Raw genomic sequence first — 15328 nt, forward strand, 5'->3', positions numbered from 1 at the left:
TTTTTGCTTTGTGAACAGAACAAAATATCATACTGGAACATTATTCTGCTGATTTGCCTGTACATTCAGATATCATCAGAAGCCAATGAGTTATAAGCGAAAGAAGAAACAGACACACTACCAGCATCCATGCTCCTCTACCTTGTGTTCAGTTGCAGAAAGAATGCAGTGCTCTAGCTGCTGATGCTAATACCATTTCTTTAGGTCATGCTGAGAGTCACCTTTGAGAAAACTACAAAGCAGACAGTCCTATTGAATGCTCTATAAAAATTGATGTTTCCAAACTCACCACCCTACTCCAATGATACAAATCCACTGAGTAAGTGACAGTCAGCTGGGCCTACAGCTTCATCCTTGTAAGTCTTGAAAATGAGGAAGTAGTAAAAACATGGTACTCAACTTCGTTAGTGTTGTGAGTAGTACATCATTTGTCTTCAACCTGGGAATTCCAACTTTCTGCCAGAATTCATGAAGTAGTAAGAGGAAAACTCCCAAACTTGTCATAAGGGTATAATCAACAGACATACTGCACAAAAAGTATCTGTTCATTCACTGAATGCATCATTTTTCCCAAATGTTCTGTTTCTTCTTTCGCTAACATGTATAACTAGGGACACATATTATTGTAGGGAACCTCAACTTTCTGTTTCATTTCCTTTCATAGAAAGGTCCAAATGATATGTAGAGTGTAGCTTTCCACCAAATCTGAAAACTGTATGGTTTTTCCATTATAACTTTCTAATGACTTCCCTTTTGTATTTTCCTTACTAACACAACTTGTTCAGGGAGAACACTTCACTTTCAGGGCCTCTTCACAATGTCTTTATTCTCAGAAACCAATTATGAGTACTGTGATAAATCCAACCAAGAGACAGCATAATAATGAAAACATCATTTTGTATATAATATTATTTATAACTTTTTGGGAGACTGGGATGTCCTGAATATTTCCTATGCTCCAGTAATTTCTCATTCCAGTTAGCAAGTTTCAGATGTTAGTATCCCTGAATGCTATAGTAAGTTGATCTTTTAACATTTACGAATGGATGGGTAGAAAATTCTACTTGAAACTTCCATATGGAAGATCTTTTTTATTTTTATTTTTATTTTTATTTTTCAAGACAGGGTTTCTCTGTGTAGCTTTGTGCCTTTCCTGGAACTCACTTGGTAGCCCAGGCTGGCCTCAAACTCACAGAGATCCGCCTGGCTCTGCCTCCCGAGTGCTGGGATTAAAGGCATGCACCACCACCGCCCGGCCCATATTCACAGCTACTAGGTATAAAATCTCTGAATATATAATTTATTAGAGTAGCAGAATTTATCAGAGTAGCAGAAGTTCAAAAAATAATAATCTCAAGGTTTAGGCAATTTTAATTATAAAAACAATCACAGGGTATCCATAAAAATGATATCCTTGTCTAATAATCATTTAATATTTTATTAACAAAAACTAAATACTTGAGTAATGTCTAAATATTAAAAACATACTACTGTCCCTACTCAAGAAACTTTCTTTCAAGTTATGAAAAGAATATATTTAACTTCACTAAAGTAAATGTGAAGAACAAAGGGAAATTCTATTATCCATTTGTAGATTCCATTACAACTTCAGCACTGTGACAGCTTCTAAATTTGAAAACATTAAAGATTACAGATATGTGACCTATGTAATCACACAACTCCATGGGTCCATGCTACTTAGTTGTAAATATTTTTATACATGAAGCATATCGACCCCCATTTATTCAATAAAACAGAAAAAAATGTATGAGTACAATAATAGGTATTATAACATAATGTAGTCTGTATGGCAAATAATTTGGGAAAATATAATTTTATAACACTGTATAAACATCAACTATATTAGCATAGTCTTCTTTAATAAATATAATTATTTATGTAACTTAAGTAATAGTTATAATCAAAGGACATTATCAGAATAAATGAAGGAGTCAATAAAAGAAACCTCTAAATGTATAAAAGTCAAATCAACTTAAATAAACTGTATGAAGTCAAATTTTACTTAGAGAATATCAACTGGAACTCAAATATACAATATAAAAAGGTTAGTAAGTGGCCAATATCTTTAAAAGAAAAAAGAATAGAAAAGAATCAGTGATCCTTCATGCAAGGAATATCTTTTGAAATCTTTCTTGCAAAAGAATGTCTTTCCATGCACTGGAAAATTACTGAAATAAGGATTCTCTTCAGGTGGCCAGCAATTCTGTATAAAAACAGGAACAGGCTCAGCTGGTTATAGCAAACCAAGCGTTAGCATATTCCAAAAGATGTTACTAAATGGAACTTCAGTTTCATGACTGAACATAGACAAGCAGAAAAAAATGCAGTTATTAAATAATATTCAAATTGCCCAGATTAAATCACCAAAGTCTCATGTTAGAAAAAAGTCATTTAACAAGATAATTTTGAGAGTAAAAGTGATATTGATTAAAGAAACTATTTAAAGAATTCACGTCACAAAAGATAGGAAATCATTTCTAATTTATGATCCAAAGCTACCTCTTCACTGCCTCCTGTACTCCAACTTTAGTGACATATAAATGACTAAAGCAGCAAACACCAAAAACAAAAAAACACAATGCTCTCATAGATTTTTACATAAACATAATGAACATATACATCATATGTCTACACATCAGATAAGATGCATTACAAGGGACAGGGTGCTATTTTGCAAGCTGTTAACCATTTAGTAGCTGGGTTATGTTAACTGTAGAATCCCAGGAAGAACGCAGTAGTGTCTGGGGTTGTCCTATAAACAACCTAGTAGTATAAAAACGTTTTTATCTCACAGTAAGTACAGTCTAACCTGTGTACGATGCTTGTTGTCAGCATTTCTCATGCATAAGTCTGCAGATGCAGATGCCCAATATACCCTGCTATAAGTTCAAAGGCCCGCGTCACAATGCCGGTATCAAAAACAAAGATTGTCAGGAATGACCTGCATGGTGGAAGGAGATCTGATTTCTCAAAACAAATTCTTGTCAGAAATATGAAAAAAAAAAAGATGTTTTGGGGTTGTTTTTGCTGCTGTTGTTTTGATGTTGACACAGGGTCTCTCTATGTAGGCCTGGATGGCCTAGAACCTGCCATGTAAAACACAGGCTAGCCTCAAACTCACAGAGATGTGACTACCTCTCTCTCTCTCTGCTGTAGCGCTGGTGTTAAACTGTGCAGCAGTAAGTCAGCACATAAAAAAAAGTATTTACTGAGGAACATACATTATTTTCTTTTATTTTGGTCTTTGAGATAAAGTCTCACTGTATAACCCATGCTGACCTTGAATTTACAATTCTGCCTAGGTCTCCAGGCTGCTGACATTCCACGTTTGTGTCACCACAATCATCCATCCATCACATTCAGAATTTCCTAATTAAATGGGTGAAAATCTGAACTATTTTCTAACATTTGCATGTATTTCATGGTGAACTTGAACTCTGCATTGCTGTTAAGAAGGGGGGCGGGGATGTATAAAGATAGCCACAAAGTGACCAAGGTACTTGTGACGGATAAATGCTCTTCTCTACTTGACCAAATCTGGAGTCAATTAAGAGCAAAGACTATGTACCCCTCTGTGAGGCCATTTCTAGGAAGAACTGACTAAGGGGGGAAGACCCATGCCTAGAGCTAGTGGCATCTTCCAGTGGTCATCAAGATCTGAAGAGGCCACAGAGAGAGTGGCGGCCGTGCCTGCCATCACTTCTTGCTGGTGAACATGCCTTCTTGCTGGGGCTGCTACTACCACCAACCTTGACTGACAGTCTCCAGCTTCTTCCAGCTCCACCAATGTTCTAGGAATCAGTGACTTCCCCAGGAATCTTCCACACCTTTAGTACTACGCTGGAACGGCTGAGCCTACTAAGCTCACAGACTGAGCAGCTACCAGGATCTCAAACTCACCAGCATGAAGATGGCCATTATCGTGCTATTCAGCTCTTATTATGTAGGCCACCTTATAAATCCTTTATATATTTATTACTCTATTGTGTCTGTTCATCTAGGAAACTTTTAATAATGCAATGGTAGGTAATCTCGGGCCCTGATATATAAATGACTACTCCCTGGAAAAATTTTTATAACATTGTAAAAAAAAAATCCTTTGGTGATTTTATATAAAGTTGGGTTGTGTTCAGGCTAGAAATAGTATTACCACTATTTGTATATTGACCTTCTTCCAGTACTAAATAAGCACTGAGCTTTGAGTACTAAATAAACATTGCTGTTATTTCTTTTAAAAAACTAGTTGTTTTCATCTTAATACCACTGTTCATGTTTTAGAGACCTCCATCTTTGTTTCTCAACTTAGTTCACAAATTTCAACTAATTAAATGACCTTATGTAAACTGTATGCAGATTAAAAAAATCCTTATGTCCTTTCCATCTAAAATGAGAGATAGGATTGAGAGAAGGGGACTGGAGACATCCGCTGATTATGCTAAGCCCCTGTGTCCTGTGTTAGGCACTATACTAGGAAAGGAAAGAAAACAGCCTTGATAACAGCTCAGCTCCAAAAGCAATAACTTTTTGACAAAACCTCACTAGCTCTGACTATTTAAGCTTTATATAACATATATAAAGTAATAAAAATAAAATAGAAAGGACTGCTGATTTTGAAACATGCTACACAATTTAGTTTTCTTTCTTCACTAAAAAAGGAGATCCCAGCTGGATCAAGAACAGAGAGGGAGAACAAGGAATAGGAGACCATGGTAAATGAAGACCACATGAGAAAAGGAAGAAACAAAGTGCTAGATAGGCCCACAGAAATCCACAAAGATACCCCCACAATAGACTGCTGGCAATGGTCGAGAGACAGCCGGAACTGACCTACTCTGCTGATGGGATGACAAAACACACTAACAGTCATGCATGAGCCAGAAACCCCATCCAACGACTGAGGGATCTGGATGCAGAGATCCACAACTAGGCCCCGGGTGGAGCTCCAGGAGTCTAATTAGCAAGAAAGAGGAGGGTTTATAGAAGCAATAATTGTTGAAACCAAGGTTGGATAAAGCACAGGGACAAATAGCCAAACAAATGGAAACACATGAACTATGAACCAAAGGCTGAGGGACCCCCAACTGGATCAGGCCCTCAGAATAGGTGAGGCAGTTGATTGGCTTGATCTGTTTGGGAGGCAGCTGTGTGTTGTTGCTGGGTCCTGGGCTAGTTGCATGAGTTGGCTGTTTGAATCCTGGGACCTATGCAGGGACGCTTGGCTCGGTCTGGGAGTGGGGGACTGGACCTTGCTGGACTGAGTCTACCAGGTCGATCCCGGTCCTCGGGGGAGACCTTGATCTGGAGGAGGTGGGAATGGGGAGTGGGCTGGGAGGAAGGGGAGGGGGGCAGGAGGGGGAGAACAAGGGAATCTGTGGCTGATATGTAGAACTGAATGGTATTGTAAAATAAAATAAAAGGAAAAAAAGGATTTCCAATTAAAAGAAAAAAGAAAAAGAAAAGACCCAAGTTGAATCCATAAGAATTTGCAAACAAATAGTTGAAAGAAAGGCTTCTCTAACCAAAATAAAGTGATTAAAAAAGAACTTTTTCAAAGACTATGCATATTAGCCATGAAATAAATCCGAAATATGAAGCTAATAACTATCAGAAAAAAATTAAAATGAACTTTAAAATAAAAGGTACTCCCATATAGGACAAGAACAGACTATTTTTGAGGCAAAACATTCAGTTACTTTGACTTTGGCTTAGCAGCAATTATAGAATTACAGACATAAACAGTAATATAGGAGGAAAGAAAGCACAGAACACTGTGGAATAATCCTCGTGTACACTGTAAAGATTTGTCACTCAAAATTGGTTTACTAAAAATGCTGACTGGCCAGTAGCCAGGCAGGAAGTATAGGCAGGGCAACCCAACTAAGGGTGAGGGGAAGGAGAAGGGCAGAGTCAGAAGATGCCAACCAGCCTCCAAACAAGCGGGACTTGTGAAACTGAGGTAACAAGTCATAAGCCACCTGGCAAAGCATAAATAGAAATATGGATTAATTTAAATGTAAAGGTTAGCTAGTTGCAAGTCTGAGCTATCGGTCAAGCCTTAATAAATAATATTTAGCCTCTGCATAGGTTATTTGGGACTGGACAGTCAGGACAAGAAATGTCAGTTTACAGAATACTGTCAAAGGGAAATGAGTGGGTAGCAGTAGTTGTTTCTCCTAAAGGCAGGTCCTTACTTAGAATGATTGAGAAAAACAGGTGTTTCATTCCTGTAAAAAATATCACTATCCTCCCAAGGTTTGTGCCCTGTTCCCCAATTGTTTAACCTGGATGATATGTATTAGAACTGTTTTTCCCCCCATCACTGAGCGAAATATTTAAGAAATAAAGAAACAAATAAGCAGAACTAATAAAGTGCTTGCTTCATTTCAAGTAGATAACCTGAACAAAAAGTCTTTTAAAGGGAGGGAGGCTACTATAGAAAGAGAAAATCCAAATAAATTATTTGAGATTTAGGAAGCAGGTATTGAAAATGATATCCCTGAGCAAGGGAGGCTAACTACTCCTAAGTCAAAAGAAAAGGAACAATACCGAGCTGTTTCAATCATGTAAAGATTGATTAGGTGTCTTAAGCTAGGAAACAAATGAATTACCTATAATATAAAAACAAAGGATTTAAACAGCTAAGATTTTTGAAAGGTCAATATAGTAATAAAAGAAAAAAGCCATGAAAGGGGAAAAAAAATCAGTGAGTTTTCATTATTGAAAAAAGAGAGCTTCAAAAAGATTCATTCATGTGTAGAGAATGCTGGAAATCTATTATGTAAACAAGGTTGCAATCTGGTATGATGCCAATATAAAATCCAAGACATACATTCAGAAGCGAGAGAGGATGAGGTATAACAGATGATTTGAAGTGTTTTTGGAAATGTTTTATTAAGTATCATTATAAAAGTCTATTTGGTGACAAAATGAGTCAATTGAAATATGAATATGATTCCTAAGCAATCACTGTAAGTGTTATTTCATTGAAATAAAATTCAAAGTGTAAAGGGGGAAAAAATGAAATGATTCAACCTCCAGAAAAAAAAAAAAATGTAGAGAAATCACAAAGATCATCTACTGAGTAGGAAATCAAAGTTTCATAAGTTATGGAAATATTTAACTATTTATTTAATATATACAGACTGGAATCTTCAAGCATACCTAAGCTATGGATGGTTATTCTGAATTCTGAGCACTCATATAATCCTTTACAAATTAAAGTCTCAAAATATTGATTTGGATACTATCACTATTTCTTTTATCTTTTGTAGAAAAATCTATATTTTTGTCAGGTATGAGTGGCATTTGGGGAATGAGAACTATGGGTAAGTTTGCATAAACAAGGATGGAGAAATGAGTATAGACATAGAATGATAAAGGAAAGAAATATTTTATATAGTGGGAAACGATAACTACATGGTTTAAGACGGAACTTGAGAACACATGATGACCTCTTGTCAATTGATTTTTGTATATATTTTCTTGTGGTTATAAAACATAGTCAAAAGCTGAAGTGACCCTTTAACAATGGACTCAGGCAGTTGTGGCTGTAACAATGAGGATGGACGAGGCAGTGATCAATACCACAATCGTCACAATACAGTTATTTACGTGAAACCTTTCTCATCCAGGTATGTTCAAATTACTAAACATAAGTTCCCCTGTGTCACTGTTCTCCAAAATAATCTTTCCATCACTTTTTATTTGGGTCTTTAGGGCACACTGATTTGCAGGGGGTAAATTTAATGTTGTTAGTATATTAAAATGGGTTCAAGTGAACAGCAAGATTAGTAAGTAGGAAAAGAAGAGAAAGAAAGAAACGCCTTTAAATGTGAAGAGATTAAACAATAATTTTGACATTTACAATTTATCTGTGGTATTCAATAAAACTTCAGTGTAATGTAAAGGTGTAAAGCATGAAAAGGTGGACAGTATGTATTTTGCCATCAGCAAAAGGTTACATAATACACACAAATCTTTATGATTAGTTGAGGACATACTTGCTGGTTAAAGTGATTTTTTTGTTAAAAATAAGCAAAAATAATTACCACCTAACAAAATGTAACTTTTCCCCCTTTTTCTGACAGTGTTAAAAGATCATCAATTGCATAAAAGCTATCTTGGCAAAATAGAGGTTGGGGAGAGAGAGGTGGTTCAGTGGTTAAGAATTCTAGCAACTCTTCCAGAAGCTCATAGTTCAGTTCTCAATACCCATGGAGTTATCTAGCGCAAGGGGATCCTAAGCCCTCTCCTGGTCTTCATAGGCATCAGTATACATGTGCACAAACCCTCACACAGAAACACACACACATGCATATGATTAAAAGATAAGTCATTAAAAAAGAAAAGAAAAAATAGATGCCTATATAACTTAGAGCAAAACTAAAGCATGAGACAGACAGACACACACACACACACACACACACACACACACACACACACACACACACACACACACACATTTCTTTTTTCTTATTTTTTTTTTTTTTCGAGACAGGGTTTCTCTGTGTAGTTTTGGTGCCTGTCCTGGATCTCACTCTGTAGACCAGGCTGGTCTCGAACTCACAGAGATCCGCCTGCCTCTGCTTCTCAAGTGCTGGGATTAAAGGTGCGTGCCACCACTGCCCAACAAGACACTTACATTTTTTAAAGCTGCATATTTCTAGAGCACAATAGAAGAAAGTATTCAGTTCCTTGGGCTTAGAATCACATGTAATATATTATGAACACAGTGATGGATTAAAGAATAAAAGATTTTTAAAAATTAAGATATTTTGAGTACATGAATGCAAAGACAAATAGGCTTAGTCATAAATTGAAAGTATTTCTAGAAAATGCAGTTAGGAGAGAGAGATTTATAGAAAATCTACCCGTCTAGACACATGTGAATCACATATATAAGGACTTAAGAGAATCCTTTTCTATTTTTATTTTTGTATACAATCTATTTTTGTATACATCTAATTTTAGCCATAACAGAAGTCAGTCTTCCCAAGAATGATTTAGATGCATGGATCTGTATTGACTGTGAAGCTTTGGGCCTCAATATAGTAGGGAAATGCTAGCTGTTTATACATGTCTCCTGAAGGACTTTTCTGTCCTAGATAAGCAGTCATAAATCACATAAGAAACAACTCAAATTATCATTGTTTGGGCCCCAATTCTAAAGCCTACCACTGACCTCCCTGCTGCCCTTCATCAGGGTTCTGGTTATGTAGACTTCAGTTACCTCGGGAAAGCCAAGTATGAAATAAGAAAAAGAAAATGTAGTTACTGGAATTTGCATTTTAAAAAAATGAGGTGATCAATTTTTATATTAGAAAAGGATAAATGTTAATAAAGAAAAAAAACTAACACCAGAGTATTATGGAATATATTTTCTAATAACATGAAAATAAATTCATTTTTTCAAATAATATGCTGTATTTTTCTGTGAAATTTTGAGTGTCTCTTTGCATTTTATTTTTGTTTCGTATATTTTAAGAATAATTTCATGTTATTCTATTTTCATATCTATACTAATTCTACCAATTGAAGTGTATCAAAAAATAAAAAAATATATTTTCCCACAAGCCTAAATTAATCTCATGTGGATCACTCAAGCTCTTCGTGCAACTCGGAAATATTTGATGTTTATAATAAACATAATTTATTTAATAAAGGATTTCCCAGCATGAGGTCATGCACTCACAAGAGTCCATGGGAACTGCTGACTTCTGGTGATACACTGAACTGTAAGCTACCTGATTTAGAATATGTCTTAATCTCCATACTGTATGCTATACTCAGATTTTTCTTTGGGCTGCCAGGTTCCTCCCATATAATGACACAGAGACTTATTATTAATTATGAGAGCTAGGCCTTAGCTTAGGCTTGTACCATTAGCTCTTATAACTGAAATTAGGCCATTTATATTAATCTATGCTTTTCCTCGTGGTTTCTAACTTTGTTTCATCTTTCACCTCCTGTTTCCTCTCTGTCTGACAACTCTACCCCTTCTTCTTCCCAGAGTTTACACTCTCTTCTGCCCAGAAGACCTGCCTTTAACTCCTGCCTAGCTATTGGCCATTTCCTTTTTTATTACACAATCACAACAATACATTTTAACACAGTACACAAATATCCCATAACACTATGCCACAAAAGCCATTCCTCAAAACATTTACAATTTTCAAAATGAATTATCACTACTACTGAAACTGAGTTATTTCCTTTTCAGTGTTTTGTCTTTCAATTAATTCATAATTTTTATTTCAAAGTTTTGGAAAATAATGTCTCTTTACTAAGCAAACTTGCAGCACCATTAAGGAAGAATATTGTAGTTGGGAGAATACAAAGCCTGGAATACTATTTATTCCACTTCATAGAATATAGGCCTTGTAATAGGACCTAAGGAAAATCCAGAAGAAGGGTATAAGTAAATGAAATATATCATACAGTCCATCATTTTAACCTATGAGCTTTGAATGGTACTTAATTTGATAAAATATCATATTCTTCTCGGGCACAGAATGGGAAACACAAGAAAGCAACTAGCCTGTAAAAATGAAGTAGTTCACAGTATCTATGGTTTCTATACACACTTTCCTAAATGTGATTACATACACATTCAGAATCAGCTGTGTTGCCAAATATAAGCATAAAAATGTTTGATATGAATAAAAACTCCTTCAAAGCATATATCTTCAAAGTTCAAGATGTGTGTATATTCTCTACACAGAATTTCAATGATTATTGAGTAAAATGAATAACAGATACTGAAAATAAACACAAATGCTCAGCAGAAAGGACTGGGAATGGAGACTACCTACCTCAGCAGAGGTCTGGACTGTAGAACAAACCCAGCTAAAACACAGAAAACTCATGATTAAACTAAGTCTAAAAGCAGCTGCAGTGTTCAGGCTGACAGGAAGAAGTTCTGAAAGCAATATGGATTACAGAGCCAAAGAAAAGGAAGCAAATAATGTCGTTTACAAAAGAGTGCTGTGAAGAGGGGAGACAGGAGATGGGAGAGAAATCAAAAGTGTTTAAGTATGGGCAAACCTACGTAGGCCTGCAATAGTCAAAAGTCTTTTCTGTTTAGAAAATAAATTTTTTGGAAAGTAGCCATATTGTTCATGTAAATATTGGTTTAAGCATGAGTTCCTATCTCGGAAACAAATAGAAAGTGATGCTGTTGGGCTGAGAAATGAATTTAATAAGATTACAGATGTTCTTACAGATTTTAGAGCTCAGCTTACAATCGCTTTTAGTATCAAATATTTACCTAAACTGTCCACAGTAAAATGATCTATTTTCCCCATTATAAAGTTCTGAGGTTTACTGGTGACTGTAGTCTTATTTTCTATGTATCAAATGTTTGCTTGAAAGACTGGGGTGTGCATTCGCAAGAACGGAGAACAATTAAAAAAAAAAAAAACAGTCTGTAATCACCAATGCAAAACATTACAAATCATTGTTTCATTATTGTTATCTCTTCAACCAAGTGCCCATGACTGCTTATAAATGGGGTGTCAGTCAATGACACAGAATTAATTGGCCCTCACAAACTAACCATCATTAGCATGATGATACAGTAAATGTACTGTGATACAAATATGAAAATGTCAGTGACATGCATTGTCATTGACAAAGGCAAGAAAAGAATTAGCTAAATATAGTCTTCACTTTGTATTACTGCATAACATTCTAATGTATATAATAAGAAGGTATTTCAAAATGCAAAAGCAATTCACAAACATGTTTCAACATAGTCATATATAATTCCACTATTCTTATATTACATTTTGTTTCTGTAAGGCAACATAGTATTTTCAAGCTCATTAGAATGTTTCCTTTTGAGTAAATTCTGAAAGTAATTGATGAAGATGAAGGAAATAAATGAGAATAACCAAAGTGAAGTTAGATACAAAAACAATAACTAGTTACTGTCTCTTATAAATATTTTCTTTCTACAATGTATTTATAGCAGCCTTCTTTGGATGATTTTAATAGTTTTTTCTTCTTTAAATTTGAATCACTTTGCCTTCATCCTTTGTAGCTAAGCATCATTCAGTAAGAAACTCAACCCTGTTGAACAATTTAGAGGTTAAGAATACAGCAGGTCTAAGGTAGAGATACACAAAGAAGAAGAGGAAACAGAGAGACAAAGAATTGCTTCTTGTAATCCACAGTAGCTCACCATGTAGCCTTAGTTTTAAAATAACTTAACAAAGAACAGATCGTTGTGAAATACTTAGCTATTTAATAACACAGACTTGTACAAAACACACTAATATGAAAATAAACACTTATATTTTTATAATATTCACATCAATATACAGAGCTCACCAGATTAAATGTTAAGATCCTGGTATTGTAAGCCTCACTCTATTAATGTAGGCATGGGTTCAGTAGGTGTATAGTTGATTTAAGTAAGTAATTTACCCTTTAAGGGAGGCATGGTACACTAAGTGGGATGGAGAGCAGAATAATGATATTTTTATGATAATAAATGCCATATAAATACAGAGAGAAGAACGAATGTTTGGCAGAGGAATAGGATGAACACCCACAAATGTTTCAAAAGCTGATGGGTGGTGGAAGCCCAGGCATCTGATGATTATTTTCATCTCTTTCCTTGTTACTAGGTTTAGTTTAGTTTTTTTTTATAGGCATTATAAATTTGACTTAATGATTATAAAGTAATAACAACTGCCTGTCTTAAAATAAAAATGACAAAGCACTTGAAATAATAAAAAGTTGCCTGGGTTCACACACCATCAAATGGGTAGCGTTCACCATGTCTGAAGAAATGTACATGTGCATTTCTGAGCTCAGGCTGTATGTCTGCATTAGTACCATGATCTCTCAAAGCAGTGGGGCACCTCGGAGAGAGAATAATAGGATTTTCCTTCCTATGCTCAGACAAAACAAAAAGGGAACTGAAATGTGAAAACTATTTACTCTTGATCTAAATGATATGCTTTGACTTTCCAAAAGAGGGAGCCGGAACTCCACAGTCACAACAGTGACTCTGTGGCACTTCAATGACACATTTGACACAAAGCTGTGTGCGTGACTAAGAGTCATTGTAAGGAAAACTCAAATTGTGTGCTCCTTTTAGACTTTTAAGTTTAATTGCATGGAGAGTATAGTTAAATCAATGAAAGATAGCATGATCTACAATCATAAAAGACAAGCTGCTTTGACTTCTCTGTAAGCATTCAGTTGTAAAACAAAAATAGTATGCAAGTCTTGAGTTTCCTTTTTTAAACTGTAGTATTTGCATTTTTAGATGAGGGAGAAATCCAAAACCTCAGATGTTATAGATGATTAAAAAAAAAAAAAAAACTGGTTCCAAATATTACCTGAAAGTTCAGAATTCTCACTGTTCAGAAGAAATATAGAAAAAAATTAATCAACACCTGGCAACAATTACAAAAATACTGAAAATTAAATATTGCATGTAGGATTTCCCTGCTCAAAATGATGTCCATGACACTTCATAAACTAACTCATCCTTAAAATGCATTTTTGAAAATTAGAATACAATAAATATTTCAAGCTAGTTTAAAGAATGCAATGAATTGAAAGACTCAAAGTAAATGTTTATAACTAAGAGAATAATCATTAGCCATGAAATAAAGATATTAGTATTCGATACCAGATTCAGCTTGATAAGAACAATACCATTATTCTGGGAAACACATTCTAAGAAGGATGTGACAGGTTAAATATGGCCAGACAGATCACATACACACATACACACACAAACACAAACACACAAAAAAATATAAAGTGCAAGTACACAAAATCAGCTTAAAACAGGGCATCTGTGCATGCAAGATACTACTGAACAATTATTTCATCTACTTGCCATGTGAATGCAGTTAAAAATAGATGGTTTTCTTTTCTTAATCAGAATGTGGCAATCACCAGGTTTCTACACATTTAAAATGGGACTTAGGGAGCTGGAAACAGAAAGAGACCTTGTTTCTCTTACAGGGAGGACCTAGGTTTGATTCCCAGCACCAATCTGGTATCTCATAACTATCAGGAGATTCAATGCCTTCTTCTGTCCTCCAAGGTCACCAAGTACACATGTGGTACACAGACATACAAGTAGGCAAGACACTCACACATGAAATAAAAAGAATAATACTAATTTTAGAAAGTTTACTTTAATTTCTAAAACAGGGTTTAAGCTGAGTGATTCTTATAGTTTCTCAGCATCTATATGCAGTCAGCACATGGCACAGAATAGGGTTTAAATGTTTAAGACATTTATGCTATAGATAAAATTTACAATACTTCTAATATCCAGATTTTTAGTTAAAAATGTAGTAATTATACGTGCCGCATAGGACTACTACCCAGATTTGAAAGTAAACAAGTTATTAAGCAAATAAAATGCTTAAAATATCCAATATATAGAATACTCAAAATGGAGGTTTTCTGTCTCTCTACCTACCCACAATTGTCCTAGAATTCACTGTATCGAGCAGGCTGGTTTTAAACTCACAGAGATCAACCTGCCTCAGTCGATGGAGTGCTGGGATTAAAGGCATACACCATAACATCCAGTTATATATATATATATATATATATATATATATATATATATACATATACATATATATGTGTGTATATAAATAGAGAGAGAATATTTATATATAAATATGTTATATAATTTATATATTATATATGTAAGAAAAAGAAGAAATAAATGGGAAGGCACACAGAATAATAGGAGAATAAATTTTAAATCATATATAAATTCTGAGCCCTTGTATAATATATTTGTTATAGGATATTTGATCACACTGTGAACCCCAGGACTGCATTATTTACTGGAAAAATCTGCTTCTAGCTGTGGAATGGCTCAGCCCCACCCCACACCTTTCATCCAAGTGCTTTCTGCTGAAATACTTGTAAAGAGGATTAAATATAGTCAACCATAGTTTAAAAGTCAGAGCAAGCAACCAGTCAAAAGGAAAAACTATACAGAGTTAGAGGAAGTCAGGAGGACAGATAGAGAGATGCAGAGGAAGTAAAAGAAGGTGACATTGAATTTGAGGAGTCTTGTTTGAAACAGTGTAGGACAGAGGGCTCTTTGTGAGACATCAGCTAAGAAGGAAGGTCAGCCATGTGCTTTCTCTGCCTCTCTGAGCTAGCAAGTTTTCACCCTAGCATTTGGCTCCCAAGTCCTTATTGGTAAAAATCAAACGATAGAGATTTAGATAAAAACAACAATTTTAAAATAATATTAAAAATATTTTAATAACAAAAAAACATTAAGATATTTTGAAGTTGAAAATGGATTTGG

At 35.0% G+C, this 15328-nt stretch overlaps 1 protein-coding gene across 1 annotated transcript in view; it reads right to left on the reverse strand.

The window, feature by feature from the left end:
* Gbe1 (1,4-alpha-glucan branching enzyme 1) overlaps nucleotides 1-15328 on the reverse strand; it is a 253228-nt gene that overhangs the window by 130316 nt on the left and 107584 nt on the right. The gene's annotated exons all lie outside the window — the stretch shown is intronic.

Source organism: Peromyscus leucopus, chromosome 12 (assembly GCF_004664715.2).
Source record: "Peromyscus leucopus breed LL Stock chromosome 12, UCI_PerLeu_2.1, whole genome shotgun sequence".
In the NCBI taxonomy this organism is placed as follows: Eukaryota; Metazoa; Chordata; class Mammalia; order Rodentia; family Cricetidae; genus Peromyscus; species Peromyscus leucopus.